Source organism: Helianthus annuus, chromosome 12 (assembly GCF_002127325.2).
Source record: "Helianthus annuus cultivar XRQ/B chromosome 12, HanXRQr2.0-SUNRISE, whole genome shotgun sequence".
Lineage (NCBI taxonomy): Eukaryota > Viridiplantae > Streptophyta > Magnoliopsida > Asterales > Asteraceae > Helianthus > Helianthus annuus.
Genome location: NC_035444.2, coordinates 22,279,121 through 22,292,758, shown reverse-complemented (window position 1 = coordinate 22,292,758; position 13,638 = coordinate 22,279,121).

Below are 13,638 nucleotides of genomic sequence, written 5' to 3'. Positions count from 1 at the left end.
TTTTACGAAGTTGTCAACTCAGCTAAGCTAGTCTCAGACGAGGCTACCCTATAATGATTAGGTGTCCCTTACGGACCGTAAGGGAAAAAAGTCTTACGGTCCGTAAGCATGTCAAAATTAGTGTATAAATAGCAGACATTGGCAATCGAAATTTGGCATTTGAACGACGATAAAACTCAAATTAGACGCTGAGTTATAGCAGAAACATTCCACAACACACACAAAATCTCGAAACGCTGCCACAAAACAGGGTAATAACTCGATCGCTATTATGATTCAACATCCGATCGATTGTAACTATCCAACGATTGTTTGAGTGCTGCTCAAATTGAGTTTATACTTTGTTATTCATCGTGATTTCGACTTGAATGTTTGAGTGCTGTCCGAACTCGGACTATACTCTGTCATTCGTTTTGAATCCGCTGAATTGTTAAGTATTGCACTTTATTAATGGTTGTGAGGGTTTAATCTCGTGAATTGTCGTAACTGCTGTATTAGTTACTAACCCCGTTTGTGTGCATTGTTATTTAAATTAGGTTAATCAAGGCTAATCAGTAAGCTTATACACTGCTCGTTAAATCTGCAATGTGAGTCATTCTCTTTTTATCAACTGTTTTACAAAACTCCAAAGTATTTTCAAAGTTATAATTACAGGGATTAAGTCTTTGTAATCATCAAGTTACAGCCGGTATGTGGGGTTTTGTATACATTACTTGATAATCTTCACCATTGGGGCAGCCAATGGGTGATATGACCATAATCACAGACACCATTGGACATTGAGAGGGCCAATGGGTCGAGTGACAAAGTACCGTGGGTAGTTGGTTTGATATCAGAAACATTGTAATCGCTCTTAATACTGTAATGTATAACCAATGTGTCATTTTTAGTAAACTGAATGATTCACTCAGTATTTCCCCGCTGACAAAACATTTTTCAAACATGTTTCAGGTGATCTATTGTGATCCAAGAAAAGTGCCGTGAAGCACTACAAGCATAGAGAAGTGGCTCAATATAAATAAATAAAGAAACATGTTTTGTAAAATAAAGATTTCCCAGTGAAATCACCTTATTGTAAATTACAAGGTTTTATCCCTAATTTATGTAAACGGGCAGTTTTAATATTAAAAGATCCTGTTTTAAAAAGACTTCCGCTGTCGCTTAAAATTTAATACAACGGGATTTCCTGCCTCGCGGCTCTGGACCTGGTCAAACCGGGGCCGAGGGCCGTGACAGTAATATAAAGTGCGGTGATAGAGACGTGGAGTTCATGGCGATGCTGAAGAACATACATCGAGAGGTTCAGCAATCGACAGAGTTGAAGCTAAAGTTTCTTCATTCTTGTTGTTATTGTTAGATTTGAACTTTAATGTTGTTCAGTATGTGATGTAATTATTGGACTTTTAATGTCATGAATAAATGAATAAATTTTAAACTTATGAATCTATGTTGCCTTTTAGTTTTACTTATTTAGTTTTTTAGTTTGATTTAGTTTAATTATTGGTAAGTCAACAGAAGTTTAATAATATGAAGTGTTGGTTTGATGGCGAAGAGATAATGTTGATGTTGTATTGTGTCTGAACATCTGTTTGGTAAGTCAACAGAGGTTTAATAGTATTAACGGTTGGTTTGATGGTTAACAGATTATGTTGATGTTGAATTCTGTCTGAACATCTGCTTGGTAAGTCAACAGAGGTTTAATAGCATCAGGGGTTGGTTTGATGGTGAACAGATGAGTGCAAAGATAAAACAAATGTTCAGAATTTGATCATTGATAGTAGTTTTTTGAAGAATCTGCTGATGATGAAAAAACTGTGTATGCTAACGACTGTTTGATTTACCACTGTTGACTAAATGACATAAATTTAAATAGTATTAATCTTTGTTGTCGCATCTTCATTTTAATTATTTCAGTCATTCCTAACAGTGGTTGCCCTAATAGCAGATGTTAGACTTACCACTGTTGAGTTACACTGATTGAAAACAACTGTTTTTGAAACTTATGCTTGCCTAAAAACACATCCACTGCTAAATGATACTGTTTGTTATCATAATTTCTGTTTTTCCTAATGACTGTTCATTTACTATAGTGCTGACTGCTGACTGTCATGCATTATGATAACAGAGGTTCTGACGTGGACAGATGTCAGCTAAAAATAAAACAACTGCTGAAAGTTATCATCTGTTGTCATAACTTCTGTTTATCTAACAACTGTTTGACTTACATTGTTTCCAACGACCAATAGAGGTTTCCAAACACATTTTGTTAGACATCTTTTATTAAGTTTGTAAATGTAAATAACAAATTCAACAAAGGGTCTATGTGTAAATATTTTTCATTTGTTGAAAATATGGGAAAACGAAAGCACAACTGTCATTATTTCTTTAGCATTATTACACATCAAACATCTATCATCTGACTTCTTTCAAAAATCTCTTCTTCCCGGTCATTTTCTAGGGTTTCAACTTTCTTATTCTCCGTCTTCTACACTTGAATCACTGGAGGTTTTGTTGTTTTTTCTTCAACAACTGGTATGTAAATTCATATAATACTTTATATTGTTTAACCGATTTTAATTCAAAAAAAATCAAATCCTATCTTGCTACAAATACGATTTTAAGTTTATTGCGATACATTCAAGAAGGGTTTAGTTAGGTGTTTGAATCATTTGTTGATAACATATTAAAATAGTTATTATTTACAGAAAATTTTTAACTGATACTTTGTTTCTATGATTAATTTCAGTAGATACTCTGTTAATACAAAAAGTTAATGTTCATCTTCGAAGCCAACTTTTTATTTTCAATGTTTTAACATCTTTACTGATTCGGGTTTTGTCATGTATACTACATTTGTCAAGTTTCTTGATAACCTAGAATATTTAAAACTGGTATGATATGTTTTTATATACATAATTTATTTTTATTGAGATATATATTTAACAGTTGTTATGGTTTATATTTTCTTACACTACTTAAAAATTATATACAGGATGTACCTATAGCCTTTGCTAATCAAAAGTGGGGAGATTGTTGGCAAAAAAAAATAAGTTGCGAATCTATCATAAGTCTGGTAAAAAATGGGTTATGAGGGTCAGAACAGAAAATTCAACACCAATAATAACTGACGGTTGGGACAATGTTGTTAAAGATCTCAATCTGCCGAGGGATACTTTGTTGGTTTTCAAAGCGTTAGGTGATTTTGGGTTTGAACTTTCATGTTTTGTTGATGGGATGTATGGTGAATCTTATTTCATGTTTAATCGTTATGCAAGATTTGGTTTTACGGTATGACTATTGATCTTAACTTCAATCCTTTTGCATCTTAAACGTGTCAACACTTATTCTCATAAGTTACATACTTCACATATAGTATTCATTATTTTTAAATTTATGCAGGTAATCGAAGACTGCTTCATTAAACAATTTTATGTAAACAGCCCACCAAGTGGCAAATTTCAAATGTGTTATAAGGGTTCCTATTGGAATGTTGAGGTGTCTAAGGTTGATACAAACTTTGTATTTGCTAGAGGATGGCCTGAAATGTGCAAGGATGTTGGGATACTTGAGGATGATTTGCTTGTATTTAGCAGAATTGATGATGTTGTTTTGAGGTAGTAATTTATAGAGATGAGATTGAGATTTGCTTTTCGAAGAAAGCTGAATCTGACGATGATAGTGTACTTGAGATATCGAAGGCTGATTATGTTGAGAATGCATTCAAGGTACGTATGTATTTAGCATTAGCAGTAAAAGTTTTAATTATTTTAGCATTATATTAATTATTTCATTAATGTTGACCAGGACATCTATGAGGATGAAGAAGTTGTGTCTGTAGGTGAAGGAAGAACCGTTACTCAGGTACTTACTAAATTATTAAAATTATTTATTTTTAATTTAACACATATAAGAATTTAATGTTTTACAACTATTAGTAATGTTGTTTACTGATGTTACATTTATCCAATAATGTATTATTTAGAAGAAGTTACGAACGAATGCCGAATGCACATCGAAGAGACGCATGTCTTCACGATTGAATAAAACACAAGATGTAAGTTTACCGTGTTAAAGATTGTTATATTACTATGGTTATTAAAGTCAATCTATGACAACAGGTTAAGAAGAAAGGTAAACTTACTTCTGAGAGAAAGGAGACGGTCAAGAATATTACTAAAGGAAATGTTGCCTTACCTGTCGACACAAGTGATCATATTGGATGTTCTTCATCTGCTCACAAAGTTAAGGTATCTATACTCGCCACTTAATCAGTATATTTTATATAAACTGTTTTTTTTTTCATATATTCAACATTCCTTTAATTCACATGTATATGTTTACTTTTTCATCAAGGGGAAGAGAGCCGCCAACGTTCAGAAAAAGCTTATCTGTAGAAATAAGATTATAAAGACTGCAAAAAAACATTCTGGACATCTTCTCGACCCTGAGTTCTTTCATTTTGATCGCAAAGGAGACTATAGGCTGGTATACCGTTTTTTATAACAAACTAATGATTTATGTTTATTTGTCTGACTATTATTTTTTCCACACAATACATGTAGCGTATTCCTGATGAAGTTGCCAGACGAGCAGGTCTTTCTGTTGATCTTCATCCTTTGAAAGTTCAAAATATGGTTGGAGTTGTGGAGGTTTATGATGTTAAGTCGGAGTTAAATGATTTGAAGCCACGTTATGCGTTGGACGGTTGGTGAAAGTTTATGACTGAGAATAAGTTGAGATTTGGTGATATGTTGCACTTCACATACGTGTCTTCGGAACAGAAGATCATATTAAATCAAGTTACATCAGTTTAACAACGACATTTAAGTATGTTCTGATATCAGATATTATAATTATGAATTTTTTTATGGTGAAATTGTATATTATTAACTTGATGTTTTACTGCTATGTATAGCTAACATGATAAAACACTGTTATTAGCACTTTATGTTTTATATATAGATGATATAATGCTTCTTTTTGCTAATAGTAACTGCAATTAGTAGAAACTTGGTTTATTAATCGCAAATGTGACATTCTTCTGCATTTATGGGTTTATGAATTCAAAATAATGGATGGATGTATATGACTGTATTTGGCATGATGATGTTGTGGTTCATGTTGTCAAAACCAGGGTTTGAACATCTATTTGACTTTTGGTCAATAGTTAATGGAAATACAATAACAAACAGTGGTTTGAACATCTGTTTGACTTTTGGTCAATAGTTAATGGAAACCCATGTTAGGTTCAACAGTGTTTTGAAGAGGAAAACAGTGTGAGAAGACAGTAGATCTGATTAAGTTAAACATCTGTTCAGATTTAAACAAATGTTTGGCCTTAAATAGATGTTTGGCCTTTAACAGATGTTTGGCCTTTTATATCAGAGGTTTGGACTTAAACAGATGTTTGTGCTTAAACAGATGTTTGGTCATAAACAGATGTTTCACTTTAAACAGATGTTTTGCCTTAAACAGATATTTGGCCTTTTATATCAGATATTTCGACTTAAACAGATGTTTGGCCATAAACAGATCTGTGGCATTAAACCAAACATCTGTTTAAGGTCAACATCTGTTTGACTATTGGTCAAGATCTGATTGACTTTTGCTCAACATCTGTTTTAATTTTGGTCAACATCTCATTTAGTATTCAACAGAACTTTGAATAACTCAATATCTGTTTAATTGTTGTTTCGTTTTCTTGAATTCTATGTAATTTTGTAAAGTAGTACAAAAACAAACATTTATAAAAAATCCCAAGTCACCCTATCATTAAAGTAATTTTGTAAAGTAGTTTGCTCTCAACATAATGGAATTGCTGTTGAATAAAGCTATTAATCATTAATTTATATCAATTTTGTAAGTCTGCAGTAATTATTTTTTTACTCTCTGTCAATATATGTTATGCATGGTTTTCTAAGAAACGACTCGTGTTTGCACACGGGTCTTACCACTAGTACTATACAATAAAAGAAACCATTTTGGGGACACCTGTCATCATATTAGGCCATGTTTTATATAGATAAGTATTATTTTAGTTTAATTTTTTCTAATTAATTATAGATAATTCTCCTACTAAATATTACTTACTTTAATTTTTTATGGATAATTATTATTTAGTTTAATCTCCTTCTCATTTATGATATTATTTATTTAACTAATAGAGTAAATTACGATTTTGGCCCCTATGGTTATAGCACTTTTACCCTTTTAGCCCAAAAAGAATTTTTAACATCTGAGCCCCCAACGTCTTTTTTTGTAATCTTTTTGGCCCCTAACGTCTTTTTTCTAACCTTTTTAGCCCCTAACATCTAATGTATGGGGTTAGTGTTAGGGGCTAACAGTGTTAGAAAAAAAGACGTTGGGGGCTCAGATGTTAAGAAATTGCGGATAAAGTTCTATAAATTATCTTATGGATAAATTACAGTTTTCGTCCTTTATGTTTGTACCAGATTGCAATAGATGACCTTTAACTTCAATAATTACAGCCACAGTCCTTTATCTGGAAAACTTATTACACCCTAGGTCCTTTAGCACTAACTAGGTTAAAATTTTGAGTTAAGTATGGCATGTGCATGGCACATGAGGACAATTTGGTCATTTTACGTATTAAACAAATATATATTATAATAAATAAAATAAAAATACTTTAACAAATTAATTAATTATTTAATATATATAAAATAATAATATGTATATGTATAACTTGCACATTCAAACCACACCCATATCCCATCTCCAGTCTACCATCACCGACCCACCATCACCACCCCAACCCTCCGACAACCACGAGAACCACCACCACCACCCCAACCCATAGATCTGAAACCATTGTAGACATTAACCTCAGATCTGCGCAACTTCCACTTCATCAAGAAACCCCCACCTTTTCTCACCGGGAAGTAACGCCACCGATCCTAATCTGGAGCACAAGAGAGATATTAAAGGCACCTTTAACCTATTAATTCTAATCTGGAGCATAGGAGAGATATTAAAGCCACCGATTCTGATTAAATTTGGGGTGGAATTCACAACTATCTCTACCAATTAAAGTCATTGTTGGATGGATTTGCACCAATCAAGTTTGAGGGGAGTAATGTTCTTGGCAAACTTCAAATAACATGGCTTACAAATTTGGGTGAAATTGGCCGCTTGCAGACACAACAGATCATTGGTGATGTAAGTGGGCTTGCTTCAGCATAACCATAATTATTTTCATTCTTATGGGGGGTAAGATTTGGTGGTGGTGGTGGTGGGATTTAGTGGTGGCGGGTTTGGTGGTAGTAAGGGTGGGTGTTGGTTGCAGGGAGGGAGGGGGGAGGGAGAGAGAGAACTGGAGAGGGGTAATCGATTTTATGTGTTTAAAAAATTTTAATCTTTTTTTGTTTTATTGCATTAGAATGAGAAAAGACAATAATACCCTCATGTGCAAGGCACATGCAGTATTTAACTGAAATTTGTTAACTAGGTTAGAGCTAAAGGACGTAGGATGTAATGAGTTTCCAAATAAAGGATTGTAAGTGTAATTATTGAAGTTAAACGCTATCCACTGCAATTCGATACAAACATAAAGGACGAAAAGTGTAATTTACCCTTATCTTATTATTTATTTATATTAATTACTATATGTTTAAATTTTAAAGTTATATAATTTATACTTATCTAATTAATTTAAATATTATTTTGTAGCTATAAGTTTATCTAATTGGCTAATTGCTATATGCCTAATCTAAACATTTCAACAATATTTTTAGAAATAATAAATTAAGACCACTGTTATTTAAATAAAACTTGGGTTCACGTCATGAGAAAGTCGATGATACAGTTTGTCTTCTAATCGATGGTTCAAATGTTTTTATATTTATAAACTTGACAAACATCACAAGTTTTGATCATACATAAAACAAATTTTGTTGGGATATCAGAAAAGTGTCTTAAAATATCGTTTTATTATTAACTATTTGATATTGAGTGAATTGCAAGTTTTGTCCTTTATCTTTAGGCCTCTTTGCAGGCGGTGTCCTTTATGTTAATTTTGATGAGTTTTGTCCTTTACGTTTAAAAATCAAGCACGTTTTACCCTTTGGGCCTAACCCAGTCTGTTTTCCCAGTTAAAGTTGATCAGGTGCATGTCATGTGAGGGGTAGTTGTGTCATTTAATGTGCACCCTGAGCATTTACCCCCAATTTAAATAACCCCAAACCCTAATTCTTCCCATTCCTCCAAATCGTTCATCATCAAGAACTGCAAGCATCGATCTTTCCCCAAATTGAAGATGGTGAAGTGCCGATGTGGTAAAGAAGCAATAATCTTGACTTCTTGGACCAACAATAACCCTGGTCGCAGATTCTATGGTTGTCCAGATCAAGGTTCAACATGTGGATTCTTAGGCCAGTATGATCTTACAAGGTGTCAACGATGCGTGGACATTATCCCAGGTTTGCTTAGGGCAAGGAAAAACCTTGAAGCTGCTAACAGAGTTCTTGTAGATAGAATTAAAGTCACTGAAGATGCCAACAGAGTTCTTGAAGAAAAATTCTATCACAGTGAAAGCAATTCTAGGAAATTGAAGAAGATGTTGGTTTATAGTTGGATAGGGTTTATGTTATTTGTTCTTTTTTGGATGTACTGATTGTATGCACTGATGGTTTTGGTTCTAGGATTATGCAAGGCTATTGTAGTGCAAATATGCACAGTTTTTGTAAACTGGTGTTTATGAACATACGTGTTAATGAATGTTGGATGTGTTTAGATGTGCAAAAACCTTGCTATTTGACCCATTTCAATACAAAGTGACTGACCATAAAATTGGCCATTTAGATGTGCAAAGGCCGGCCATTTGACCACATTAACACCTGCACAAAGGCTGGCCATTTAACCAGATTAACACCTTCACAAACCTGGCTATTTGACCCATTTCAACATGCAAAAAACCTGGCCATTTGACCACATTAACACCTGCACAAAGGCTGGCCATTTGACCACATTAACACCTGAACAAACCTGGCTATTTGACCCATTTCAACAAGCAAAAAACTGAGCATTAAACCTGGGTAATACCTGATCAGAAATTATGGCCATTTGACCCATTACAAAAGCACAAAACTCACCCATTTAGATATTTACATACAACTAACCCATGTAGACATAAACTAAACTTCCCATTGCCAACATTTGGCCAAAAAGCAGTACATATGCTGCTGATTCAAAGTGCAAGTTACAAAATACCATAACCTAAGTAGCAAAAGACAACACAGGTTTTAAAGTAGCTTACATACATAAACCTTGAACCTAACAATCATCCTACTAAGCTTGTATACTCCAAGGCAGATATGATGGGTCTGTCTCTTCCTTCCACTATCTTTGCATTGTACACCTCACACATATTATTCAGCAGCATATCAGAAACTGCCCTACCTGTAATAAAATACCACACTCACTAGTTATAAATTGTTAAGTGCATATGCCAGAGAAATATGATAAGTTATAAACTGTTAAGTGCACATACCAGAGAAATATGATCTGCACCAGTGTAAAGGTGGGATCTTTGCCAACCACAGGTGGGCTTTCTTGTTGAATGCCTTTAGTTCGTCCATTGCAGTTGTAAATTCTCAAATAGTTGTGGCTGTTGCACACTTCCATAATTTATCCTTGTATAGCTTTCCTTTAAACTGCCGCTTCATATTTTCATGAATGTGCCTGAGACAGTATCTGTGCTCAGCACAAGGAAACAACTTTGTGATAGCTGGTAGAAGTCCCTGGTCATATGACAAAATATTAGCATATTTAATATGTAATGATGTGATTAAAGTAACATATTTTCATGAATGTACCTTTTGTCTATCACTGATGAAGGTAAAGTTTGAGTTACAATGAAGATCAAGGTCATCAGCCATGAGTTCCAAAAACCAAGTCCATGAACTAAGGCTTTCTGACTCAACAATTGCATAACAAACAGGATAAAGTCCATTGTTACAGTCTACCCCAACTGCAGTTAGGATTTGCCCTGGGAATGGGCCTTTCATAAAAGCCGAATTTTTTCGGTACCGGAAACGGTATCCACTTTTTAGCATTTTCGGTATCGGTATTTTCGGGATCGGTACCGGTAAAATACCGAATTTTACCTTCAAATACCGCTACCGTACCGATACCTTGCCGATACTGTACCAACATATTTCGGTATTGGTACCCAGTTTTGGCGAAATTCGGGATTGGGACGATATCGAGACGGGATCGGGATTTGCTCATCCCTAACATTAGTTGTATGGACAACAAATGTGAGGTTTATATACCAAATGTGATCTTTCACCTACCAGACTAGTCTTTTGGGTTGGGTTGTTTTGTTTATTATATAACATTGAGTGGTGGCCTAGAGAGAGTCAGCCGTAACCACGAGGACATTGGCCCTTAAGAAGGGTCCATTGTTATAGACTGAAACTATTGCAAGGTATGGGAATTGTTCAACATCGGTTGTATGGGCAACAAATGTAGGGTTTATATACCAAATGGACTCTCTCACCCACCAGACTAGTCTTTTAAGTTAAGTTTTTTTTTTTTTTGTTTATTATGTAACACAACTAGCAACGACAATACCTTTTAAAACTCTTTTTGGGAGCTACGAAAGTAAAAAATAAATCCGAAGTCACAAGTCACAACTAAAAATGGGCGAGTGTTGTTGTGCCCAATGTTTTAAAAACCGGTAAATACCGGCCGGTTATACCGGTATTACCGTTTTCAAATGTAAATCTGGTACGAAACACCCCGGTAAATAAGTGAAACGACATAAGGTTTGTACCGGCGGTAAAATCCGGTATACCGGTTTAAAACGTAATACCGGTACCGGCCCAGGGTTATTTAGTTTGGGTTGTTACTTATTTTTATTATATATGTTACTTATCTTATGCAATTTTTATATATTATGATTATTCGTAACAAAAAATTCTTATTTAATATTGTATGAAACGAAAGTAGTTACCCTCTAGTTGATGAGGATGACGATAATAGTGAATTTCATCTTTTATACGATCGTAAACTATATGTATTCAATACTCAAATGCCTTAAACATATCGTACACTTTCGTTTAAAAGAGTTTGTTGGTAGATTTTTTATTATCTTTTGGATTATTTTTATTACGGGTTTACTTTTAGATCATCTTTTAATATGTAATCATGCATTTTTTTATTAACTTTTGAGTTGATGTTGTAGTTTATAAAATTATAGAGTTAGCTAGTCAACCTGGTTGAACCACTCGGTACAACCTGGTTCAACCGGTTGAACCATTTTTTCGCCTAATCCGGTTTGATTTAAAAACCGGTTTTTAAAACATTGGTTGTGCCTGTTGGCTTATGAAAAAGAGAATAGGGGGGGATAGTGCACGGTCCTCCCAACCGCCGGAGTGATCTCACTCCGGGAGCCGCTACCCGACCAAGCTAGCTCCGCGGTGACTTCCCCATGCCGAGTTCTTACCCTGGGCGACATATGCCACTCCCAAGACTCGAACCCAGTACCTCTGGGAAGAGGTGGGTGTCGGTGGCCAACTGGGCTACCCCAGTTGGTTATGAAAAAGAGAATAAACAAAGGCGTGAACCTTTACACCGCATTGGTTCGATTTTAGGTTAGTTTATTATGTTTTTTCAATTGAACTCGATGTATCAATAGCATGAAAGGTTAATAAAGGGTCTCACTATTTCCACACCCTTAAAATCTTTCACATCCCTACATTTATACAGCCCCGTATAGAGTTATACAAGTTGCATAACTGATTGTTGCACAAAAAAAATGTCAGGGAATGTTTTTTTGTCCATGTACACGGGCCGAATAACATTATACGACCCGTATAGAATGTTATACGACCCATATAATGTTATGCGACCCAAATCTCATATAATGTTATACGACCCGTATAATGTTATACGGCCTAATATTTTCTCTATGTATACGAGCCGTATAACATTATACGAGCCATATAACATTATACGGCCAAATATTTATCATGTTAAATTATTCTATACGGGCCGTATAACGTTATACAGCCCGTATACAGGGTGTGAAATTAAGGTGGTGTTTGTTTTTTTGGCCAGAAGCACTTTTAGCCACTTATGTCTGCGTCGCGCAGACGCGGGCAGACGTTTCATGTCTGCAGATTGTTTGTTTTCTCGCAGACCTTTCATTAGAAAAGGTCTGCGAGACCTCTTCTTGGCACAGACATTGACCCAAGTCTTCTTGGCACAGACCTTTAGAAAAGGTCTCCACACCTCCACCCCACATCCCCGCCACCACCTCCACCACCACATCTCTGCCACCAACGCCATCCCCACATTCACCCATCTCCTCCACCCGACACCCCCAATCACCTCCACCATCAAAATCACCGTCATCATCTGTTATCATCATCATCATCGAACATCATCGTCATCATCGATCATCATCATCATCTCATCAACATCTTCATCAATCATCATCATCACCGCCGTTGTCACAGGAACCGTAACCACCGCCGTCTCTCTCTCCTCGTACTCTTTATCTCTAGATCTCTCTCTCTCTCTGGATCTCTTTCCTCCCTCGATCTCTCTCTCTCTCTCTCTCTCTTCAGAAACCCCCAAATCGAAACCCTTGAAGATGGTGAAATTAGGGTTTCGGTGGAGGTGGTTGACGGCGGCTGAAGTGGTGGTGCTTGGCTTCGTGGTGGCGGTGGTGCTTGGTGGTTGCGACGGGGTTGGTGGGGGAGGAAGGAGGTTGGTGAGGCAGATGGTGGTAGCGGTGGTGCTTGGTGAGGCAGATGGTTGTGGCGGTGGTGATGGAGAGAGAGAGAACAAGAGGTTTGTGTGTGTAAAATGTGTGTTTGTGTGTGTTGAGAAGATCTTTTTTAGAATAAAAAACAAACCTTTTCTCCTTGCAGACTGCAGACCTTTGGTCCACCTCTTCTCCTGCAGATGTCTGCAGATGTGGTCCGCAGACTGCAGACCTTTTACCTCTTCAAAAACAAACACCACCTAAGATTTTAGGGTGTAGGATTATTAGGACCCTAAATAAAAGCTACTAAAGGATTAAAAAATTAAAAACATCTTATTTAATAGTCAACTGGTTTAGGCTTGGGTATATTAAAATATTTTTCTTACCATGGCCAAGAATTGTAAGTAAGTTTTTCTTTTTTAAAATTTACATGATTTAAGAGTTATTGTCATCATTTGTTACCAACAATCGGTGAATTGAGGTTTGAGAATAATTGACTAATTAAGGTTGTGAGAATAACATATTCAATTTAAGAACCAAATTTATTTAAGCATAACTAGATAATACGATAATCATAGAATCTTTTATCGTTCAAAAAAACATAATATGATTAGACTCAACAATACAAGCTTATAGAGTTAAGAATATTAGTCAAAACAATGATACAGAAATTAAGGTTATGGGGTTATTACTTATAGCAATAAGTGTGTTAGTGTGTATTTTGTTAATGTTCACTTCAAAGTTGAAACTTATTGCTAGATTAAGATTATTGAAATGTGTTTGTTAAAATGTACTAGGGAATATAAAAATCATGAAGGGACCAATGAGTAGTGGTTTATTAGCCATGACAAATGCAAAGCCTTTAAATATCTAGGTTTGAGAGGGAGAGATTTTAAGTTCAAATC